The sequence below is a fragment of the Triticum aestivum genome, chromosome 7A (assembly GCF_018294505.1).
Source record: "Triticum aestivum cultivar Chinese Spring chromosome 7A, IWGSC CS RefSeq v2.1, whole genome shotgun sequence".
NCBI lineage: Eukaryota > Viridiplantae > Streptophyta > Magnoliopsida > Poales > Poaceae > Triticum > Triticum aestivum.
The window spans coordinates 721,307,712-721,317,205 of record NC_057812.1 but is presented as its reverse complement, the minus strand read 5'-3'; positions in this window follow the sequence as shown (position 1 = coordinate 721,317,205).

The window sequence follows — 9,494 nt, the reverse complement described above, 5'->3', positions numbered from 1 at the left end:
GGGGAAGCATCGAAGGACAAGCAAGTGGAAGAGGGAGGGGGGAGAAAGACGAGGGGGGGAAGGTGCAGATAGCGCTTGCCCAAAAAACACGCTACTGGTAAAAGATTACACATAGAAGAAGTAGCAGTACCGCTTCTTAGTGGCCCCATGCTAGTGCTATTTTGTTAACAGTAGCACTTGTTAGGGTACCAACGCTGCTACTATTTTTTGGTCGGGGGTGTGGTGTGGCTAACTTACCAGTAGCGTGCCCTCTAGAAACCAACGCTGCTGCTAAGTTGTACTAGTAGCGCGGTTTGTAACACACGCTACTGCTAATTATCAGTAGCGTGGGCTCCAAAACACACGCTACTGGTAAACTTCTATGTATAAGCCTTTTCCTAGTAGTGCCAGTGATAGAAAGGGAAACGACACGTATTGTATTGTTTCCATCAAGGATAAAAAGATGGGGTTTATATCATATTTCTTGAGTTTATCCCTAATGCGTTACTCTGTTCTTATGAACTTAATACTCTAGATGCATGCTGGATAGCGGTCGATATGTGGAGTAATAGTAGTAGATGCAGGCAGGAGTCGGTCTACTTGTCACGGACCTAATGCCTATATACATGATCATGCCTAGATATTCTCATAATTATTCTCTTTTCTATCAATTGCTCGACAGTAATTTGTTCACCCACCGTAGTACTTATGCTATCTTGAGAGAAGCCACTAGTGAAACCTATGGCCCCCGTGTCAATTCTCCATTATATTAATCTCCCGTCAACAAGTTATTTCTGGCACCATTTATTTTGCAATCTTTACTTTTAATATTAATCATAAAAATACCAAAAATATTATCTTATCATCTCTATCAGATCTCACTTTTTCAAGTGGCCGTGAAGGGATTGACAACCCATTTATCGTGTTGGTTGCAAGGTTCTTATTTGTTTGTGTAGGTACGAGGGACTTGCATGTGGCCTCCTACTGGATTGATACCTTGGTTCTCAAAAACTGAGGGAAATACTTACGCTACTTTGTTGCATCACCCTTTCCTCTTCAAGGGAAAAACCAACGCATGCTCAAGAGGTAGCACTCCCCCAAGCTTAAACCTTTGCTTGTCCTCAAGCAATTCAGTTGACAAACTGAAAGTGATAAAGAAAAACTTTTACAAACTCTGTTTGCTCTTGTTGTTGTAAATATGTAAAGCAAGCATTCAAGTTTTCAGCAAAGATTATAAACTAACCATACCCACAATAACAATTAGGTCTCATGTTTACTCATATCAATGGCATAATCCACTAGCGAGCAATAATAATAAATCTTGGATGACAACACTTTCTCAAAACAATCATGATATCATATAACAAGATGGTATCTCGCCAGCCCTTTCAGAGACCGCAAAACATAAATGCAGAGCACCTCTGAAGATCAAGGACTGACTAAACATTGTAATTCATGGTAAAACAGATCCAGTCATACTCAATGTAAACTAATAGTAATGCATGCAAGTGACAGCGGTGCTCTCCAACTGGTGCTTTTTAATAAGAGGATGATGACTCAACATAAAAGTAAATAGATAGGCCCTTCGTAGACGGAAGCAGAGACTTGTAGAGGTGCCAGAGCTTGATTTTTGAAATAGAGATAGATAATATTTTGAGCGGCATACTTTCATTATCAACATAACAACCGAGAGATCTCGATATCTTCCATGCTACACACATTATAGGCGGTTCCCAAGCATAATGGTAAAGTTTATACCCCCCTCTACTAACAAGCATCAATCCATGGCTTGCCCGAAAAACGGGTGCCTCCAACTAACAACAGTCCTGGGGGAGTTTTGTTGGCAATTATTTTGATTTGATTTAAGCATGGGACTGGGCATCCCGGTGACCAGCCATTTTCTCGTGAGTGAGGAGCGGAGTCCACTCCTCTTGAGAATAACCAGACTAGCATGGCACATACAGACAACCATAGTTGATACATGACCTATTCGAGCATACAAAGCAGAATTTCATTTGAAGGTTTAGATTTTGGCACATACAAATTTACTTGGAACAGCAGGTAGATACCGCATATAGGTAGGTATGGTGGACTCATATGGAATAACTTTGGGGTTTACGGGATTGGATGCGCAAGCAGTATTCCCGCTTAGTACAAGTGAAGGCTAGAAAAACACTGGGAATTGACCAACTAGAGAGTGAGAACAGTCATGAACATGCATTAAAATTAACCAACATTGAATGCAAGCATGAGTAGGATATAATTCACCATGAACACAAATATCGTGGAGGCTATGTTGATTTTGTTTGAACTACATGAATGAATATGTGCCAAGTCAAGCCACTTGAATCGTTCAAAGGAGGATACCACCCCATCATACCACGTCACAACCATTTTAATAGCATGTTGGCATGCAAGGTAAACCATTATAAAATCCTAGCAAATTAAGCATGGCATGAGCAACTATAATCTCTAATTGTCATTGCAAATATGTTTCATTCATAATAGGCTGAATCAGGAACGATGAACTAATCATATTTACAAAAACAAGATAGGTCGAGTTCATACCAGCTTCTCTCATCTCAATCAGTTCATCATATATCGTCATTGTTGCATTTCACTTGCACGACCGAAAGGTGTGGATAATAATAATAATAGTACAGGTGCATTGGACTAAGCTGGAATCTGCAATCATTTAATACAAAGGAGGAGACAAGGTAATATGGGCTCTTGGTTAAATCAACAATAATGCATATACGATCCACTCAACATTTTCATCATGGTCTTCTCCTCTAGACCCCCAAAGAAAAGGAAGGAAATAAAACTATTTACACGGGAAAGCTCCCATCAAGCAAAAAGAAGAACGAGAAATCTTTTTGGGTTTTCTTTTAACTACTACTACTACAGGCATGGAAAGTAAACTAGCTAAAAGCTACAACTATTTTTTTTGGTTTTTCTTAAGGTTTTTCAAACACACAAGAAGAAGGCTTAGAAAAGAAAATAAACTAGCATGGATAGTACAATGAAAAAGTATGAGCACCGACAACTGGTATGAGTGTGTGAACATAAATGTAATGTCGGTGAGAAATGTGTGCTCCCCCAAGCTTAGGCTTTTGGCCTAAGTTGGTCTATGGCCACGGCTGGCCTGGAGGATATCCGAAGTTGTAACTAGGGTCATACTAAGATGCAGCGGCTATTGCCTGACAAGCTGCAACTTGGAGTCGAGCTGCCTCCGTCCTCCTCTCATACTCATTCGCCTCCTCCCTGGTTATAACATATCTCCCTTTTGCCTGAAATTCAAAGAAAGTAGGAGCAGGGAGAGCAACATGGATAGTGCGACGTCTGTCAAAGATTAGTCGGTATTGGAGGAACTGTTCATTCCTCTCAACAAATAGATGACGAGCCATAGCATTATAATATAGATAAGCAGGGGGCAATTCCATATCATTTTCATGTATGGGTATCTCAAGATAATTAGCTACAAGAGTTGCATAAATTCCATCAAACAAGTCTCCACTTAAACTATTAAGATGCAACCTTCGTGCAACGATGGCCCCCAAGTTATATTGTTTATCACCTAATACCGCACAAAGATCTGGAACACACATTTGACAAGCCTCATCTTTACCATTAATGCATCTACCAATGAAGAGAGAAAAATAATGTACGGAAGGAAAATGAATGCTCCCTATGGTAGCTTCTGTGATTTCTCTAGATTCCCCCGCCGTGATACTAGTAAGAAAATCTTTATATTCAGATTTACCCGGTTCACTAACATTGCCCCACTGCGGGAGTTTACAAGCAACATTAAAATCTTCTAGGTCCATGGTATATGATTTATCATAAAGATCTAATAGAACAATGTGAGAGTTGCGCAAGGATGTAAATTTAAAACTTCTAACCACAGAATCAGTTAGGTAGCGGTATTGTGGGCACTTATCTGATACGAAGCCCTCAAGGTCAGCATTACTGACATATGCGTCAAATTCATCGTTGATACTTGCTCCGACCATAATCTCCTCTGACGGCCATTCACAAGGCCGCACTTGAGCTTCCCTCGGTAGTTCATAGTCCGACTCACGTATCGCGAGCCTAGGTGCTTGCTTCCTTGAGGAACCACATTGGTACATTTTCCTAAACATATTTCTTCCTCTGAAAAATTTCTGAAATTTTTAGTAACTCAAAATAAAAGTGAACCAAACTCAACAAGATTGCTAGCAACTACCCCCACAAGTGCCTAGAGGCTACATCATGCATCAAAACTACTTTTGACCAAATAAATTTGACATGCAAGCTCAAGAAGAGGGTCACCTAAGCAGCAAAAATTTGCAGTAAATAAAGCACTAGAACAAAAACTAATTGGACTATAGGAGGAGTCACATACCGAAGAACAATCCCCAAAGCAGTTTTGTGAGTGGAGCTTTGAGCAAGGAGATCGAAAATCGCAGCAAAATGAGCTAGAACACGGGTTTGAACTAGGTGGGGATTTTTTTTGGAGGAAGAAAAAGTGTGTGGGTGCAGGAATAAGTTTAGGGGACCCACATGGGGTCCACGAGGCAGGGGGCTCGCCCCAGGGGGTGGGCGCGCCCTCCACCCTTGTGGGCACGTGGTGGGTCCCCCTGACGTGCTCTCAGTGCCAATAATTCTTAAATATTCTAGAAAAAATCATATAAAATTTTTAGGACGTTTGGCGAACTTTTGTTTTCGGGGTATTTTTTTACTGCAAGGATAATTAAGAAAACAGACAGAAAATACTATATTTGCTTTATTTCATCTAAATAACAGAAAGTAAAGGGAGGGTACAGAGAGTTGTGCTTTCTAACTTCATCCATCTCATTCTCATCAAAAGGAATCGACTAACAAGGTTGATCAAGTCTTGTTAACAAACTCATTCCGAATTGCATGAAACCGGAGAATTTTCGAATAGCACTAGGTTACCTCAACGGGGATATGCACATCCCCAATAATAAGAATATCATATTTCTTCTTGACAGTAGGAAGAGGAAATTCAAAACCTCCAATAGTAATCGTTGGAATTTTTCCAATAGAATTTATACTGTGGACTTGAGGTTGCTTCATCGGAAAGTGTACCGTATGCTCATTACCATTAACATGAAAAGTGACATTACCTTTGTTCTAATCAATAACAGCCCCTGCAGTATTCAAGAAGGGTCTACCAAGGATAATCGACATACTATCGTCCTCGGGAATATCAAGAATAACAAAGTCCGTTAAAATAGTAACGTTTGCAACCACAAAAGGCACATCCTCACAAATACCGACAGGTATAGCAGTTGATTTATCGGCCATTTGCAAGGATATTTCAGTAGGTGTCAACTTATTCAAATCAAGTCTACGATATAAAGAGAGAGGCATAACACTAACACCGGCTCCAAGATCACATGAAGCAGTTTTAACATAGTTTCTTTTAATGGAGCATGGTATAGTTGGTACTCCCGGATCTCCTAGTTTCTTAGGTATTCCACCTGAGGGAGTCCTAGATTAGGGGGTCTCCGGACAGCCGGACTATATCCTTTGGCCGGACTGTTGGACTATGAAGATACAAGATTGAAGACTTCGTCCCGTGTTCGGATGGGACTCTACTTGGCGTGGAAGGCGAGCTAGGCAGTACGGATATGGATATCTCCTCCTTTGTAACCGACCTTGTGTAACCCTAACCCTCTCCGGTGTCTATATAAGCCGGAGGGTTTTTTGTCCATAGGACAACATACAATCATACCATAGGCTAGCTTTTAGGGTTTAGCCTCTCCGATCTCGTGGTAGATCAACTCTTGTAATACTCATATCATCAAGAATAAATCAAGCAGGATGTAGGGTATTACCTTCATCAAGAGGGCCCGAACCTGGGTAAAGCATCGTGTCCCCTGCCTCATGTTACCATCCGCCTTAGACGCACAGTTCGGGACCCCCTACCCGAGATCCGCCGGTTTTGACACCTACATTGGTGCTTTCATTGAGAGTTCCTCTGTGTCGTCGCCGATAGGCTTGATGGCTCCTACGATCATCGATAGCGATGCAGTCCAGGGTGAGACTTTTCTTCCCGGACAGATCTTTGTGTTCGGCGGTTTGCACTGCAGGCCAATTCGCTTGGCCATCTGGAGCAGATCGAAGGCTACGCCCCTGGCCATGAGGTCAGGTTTGGAAGCTTAAATTACACGGACGATATCTGCGGAGACTTGATCTTCGACGGATTCGAGCCCCCATGATACGTCTCCAACGTATCTATAATTTTTGATTCATCCATGCTATATTATCTACTGTTTTGGGCAATATTGGGCTTTAATATCCACTTTTATATTATTTTTGGGACTAACCTATTAACCGGAGGCCCAGCCCAGATTTGCTGTTTTATGCCTATTTCAGTGTTTTGAAGAAAAGGAATATCAGACAGAGTCGAAACGGAACGAAATCAACTGGAGAAGTTATTTTTGGAAGGAAACACACCTGATGGACTTGGACCCCACGTCAGAAGATACGGGAGCTTCCCACGAGGGTGGGGGGCGCCCCCCTACCTCGTGGGGCCCCCGTGGCTCCCCTGACGTACCTCCTGCACCCATATATACCTATGTGACCTAAAACTTCCAGAACGCACATGAGATCGGGAGTTCCGCCGCCAGAAGTCTCCGTAGCCACCGAAAGCCAATCTAGACCCGTTCCGGCACACTGCCGGAGGGAGCAATCCCTCTCCGGTGGCCATCTTCATCATCCCGGTGCTCTCCATGACAAGGAGGGAGTAGTTCTCCCTCGGGGCTGAGGGTATGTACCAGTAGCTATGTGTTTGATCTCTCTCTCTCGTGTTCTTGAGGTGATATGATCTTGATGTATCGCGAGCTTTGCTATTATATTTGGATCCTATGATGTTTCTTCCCCCCTCTACTCTCTTGTAATGAATCGAGTTTCCCCTTTGAAGTAATCTTATCGGATTGAGTCTTTAAAGATTTGAGAACACTTGATGTATGTCTTGCCGTGGATATCTGTGGTGACAATGGGATACCGCGTGCCACTTGATGTATGTTAAGGTGACCAACTTGCGGGTTCATGAACCTATGCATAGGGGTTGGCACACATTTTCGTCGTGATTCTCCGGTAGATCTTTGGGGCACTCTTTGAGGTCCTTTGTGTTGGTTGAATAGATGAATCTGAGATTGTGTGATGCATATCGTATAATCATGCCCATGGATACTTGAGGTGACATTGGAGTATCTAGGTGACATTAGGGTTTTGGTTGATTTGTGTCTTAAGGTGTTATTCTAGTACGAACTCCAGGGCTGTTTGTGACACTTATAGGAATAGCCCAACGGATTGATTGGAAAGAATAACTTTGAGGTGGTTTCGTACCCTACCATAATCTCTTTGTTCGTTCTCCGCTATTAGTGACTTTGGAGTGACTCTTTGTTGCATGTTGAGGGATAGTTATGTGATCCAATTATGTTAGTATTGTTGAGGGAACTTACACTAGCGAAAGTATGAACCCTAGGCCTTGTTTACCATCATTGCAATACCGTTTACGCTCACTTTTATCATTTGTTACCTTGCAGTTTTTATTATTTCAGATTACAAATACTCATATCTACTATCCATATACCACTTGTATCACCATCTCTTCGCCGAACTAGTGCACCTATAAAATTTCCATTGTATTGGGTGTGTTGGGGACACAAGAGACTCTTTGTTATTTGGTTGCAGGGTTGCTTGAGAGAGACCATCTTCATCCTACGCCTCCTACGGATTGATAAACCTTAGGTCATCCACTTGAGGGAAATTTGCTACTGTCCTACAAACCTCTGCACTTGGAGTCCCAACAACGTCTACAAGAAGAAGGTTGTGTAGTAGACATCACCCCGCCTTGTGTGCCACACGGTCACGATGAGTACGATTTAGCTCTACCATCGGGCCGTATTCAGGAGATCGCACCGGCGGCCGCTCCGAGCCTCAATTTGGAGCCAGTTGCGCCATCCATGGACGGGTGGATAGACCCCGTCACGGAGGCCGTATCCTCAGCGGCGATCAAGCCGAATATCGACCTTACCCTTCACGAGAGCCGTGTTGCCAAACTATCGGATCCTTCCCCGGCCACGGACTCCGAACCGCCAGCGCCCGTGCCTATCAAATCCGACTGGGCGCCAATCATGGAGTTCACCTCCGCAGATATCTTTTAGCACTCGCCCTTCGGCGACATACTGAATTCATTAAAGTCTCTGTCCTTGTCAGGAGAGTCCTAGCCGAACTATGCCCGGCAGGATTGGGATGCGGATGGCGAAGAAATTCGCCGCCCACCCACCACCCACTTAGTAGCCACTGTTGATGACTTAACCGACATGCTCGACTTCGACTCCGAAGACATCGACGGTATGGACGACGATGCAGGAGACGAACAGGAACCACTGCCCACAGAGCACTACACGCCCACTTCATCACATGACGTATACATGGTGGACACACCAAAAGAAAACGACGACGAGGAACGGAAGGACGCAATGAAGGGTTGTCCCCTCGAGAAGCAGTCAAAGCGGTGGTGTAAGCACCGCTCCAAATCCCGCCTCGGCAGAAACAACGATCATATAGACCCAGCGTTAGAGCAGGGTGAACCATCGCCGAACCACGACAACATGGAGAATCAAACCGAACAACCCGACTCTGTCAAAGATAATAGTCCGGATGACATCACACCGGCCAGACACCCGGAGCAACAGAATGCTCGTCAAAGGCTTGTTGCCACCGCGAGGAGTCTAAAAAAGCAGAAGCAAAGGCTCAAGGCTACGCAAGACACACTCAGAATCAGATGGAGTAAAGTACTCAACATAGCAGTGAAGTACGGCGGTAATCGCCCCACCAAGAGCTACCCGAAGCGGAAGTTGCTACCCGAATTCGATGAGGAGGCCTTAGATCCCGCGCAACCAAAAATTAAAACGGCCATCTGGCCAGATAGACGACCTCACGGCCAACATAGAGCGGCAAACAACGCCGCACATAAGCCAATACACGATCCACGCGAAGGCTCGCATCAAAAGGACGGCGCAACCAGATCCATCTATGGACCATGCAAGCGCGCTCCAGCATACGATGCAACACAACAAACATCCGAACAATGCGGTACACCCAAATACAGGGGTGCCGCACACCCCCTATGTTTTACCGACGAGGTGCTGGACCATGAATTTCCAGAGGGATGCAAACCCGTAAACATAGAGGCATACGACGGAACAACAGACCCTGGGGTCTGGATTGAGGACTATATCCTCCATATCCATATGGCTCGAGAAGATGATCTCCATGCCATCAAGTACTTACCCCTGAAGCTCAAAGGCCAGCCCGGCACTGGCTTAAAAGCCTCCCCGAAAGCTCCATTGGAAGCTGGGAGGAGCTCGAAGACGCTTTTCGGGCAAATTTTCAAGGGACTTATGTCCGACCTCCGGATGCGGACGATTTAAGTCATATAACTCAACAGCCCGGAGAGTCAGCCCGAAAGCTTTGGAACAGATTTCTTACTAAAA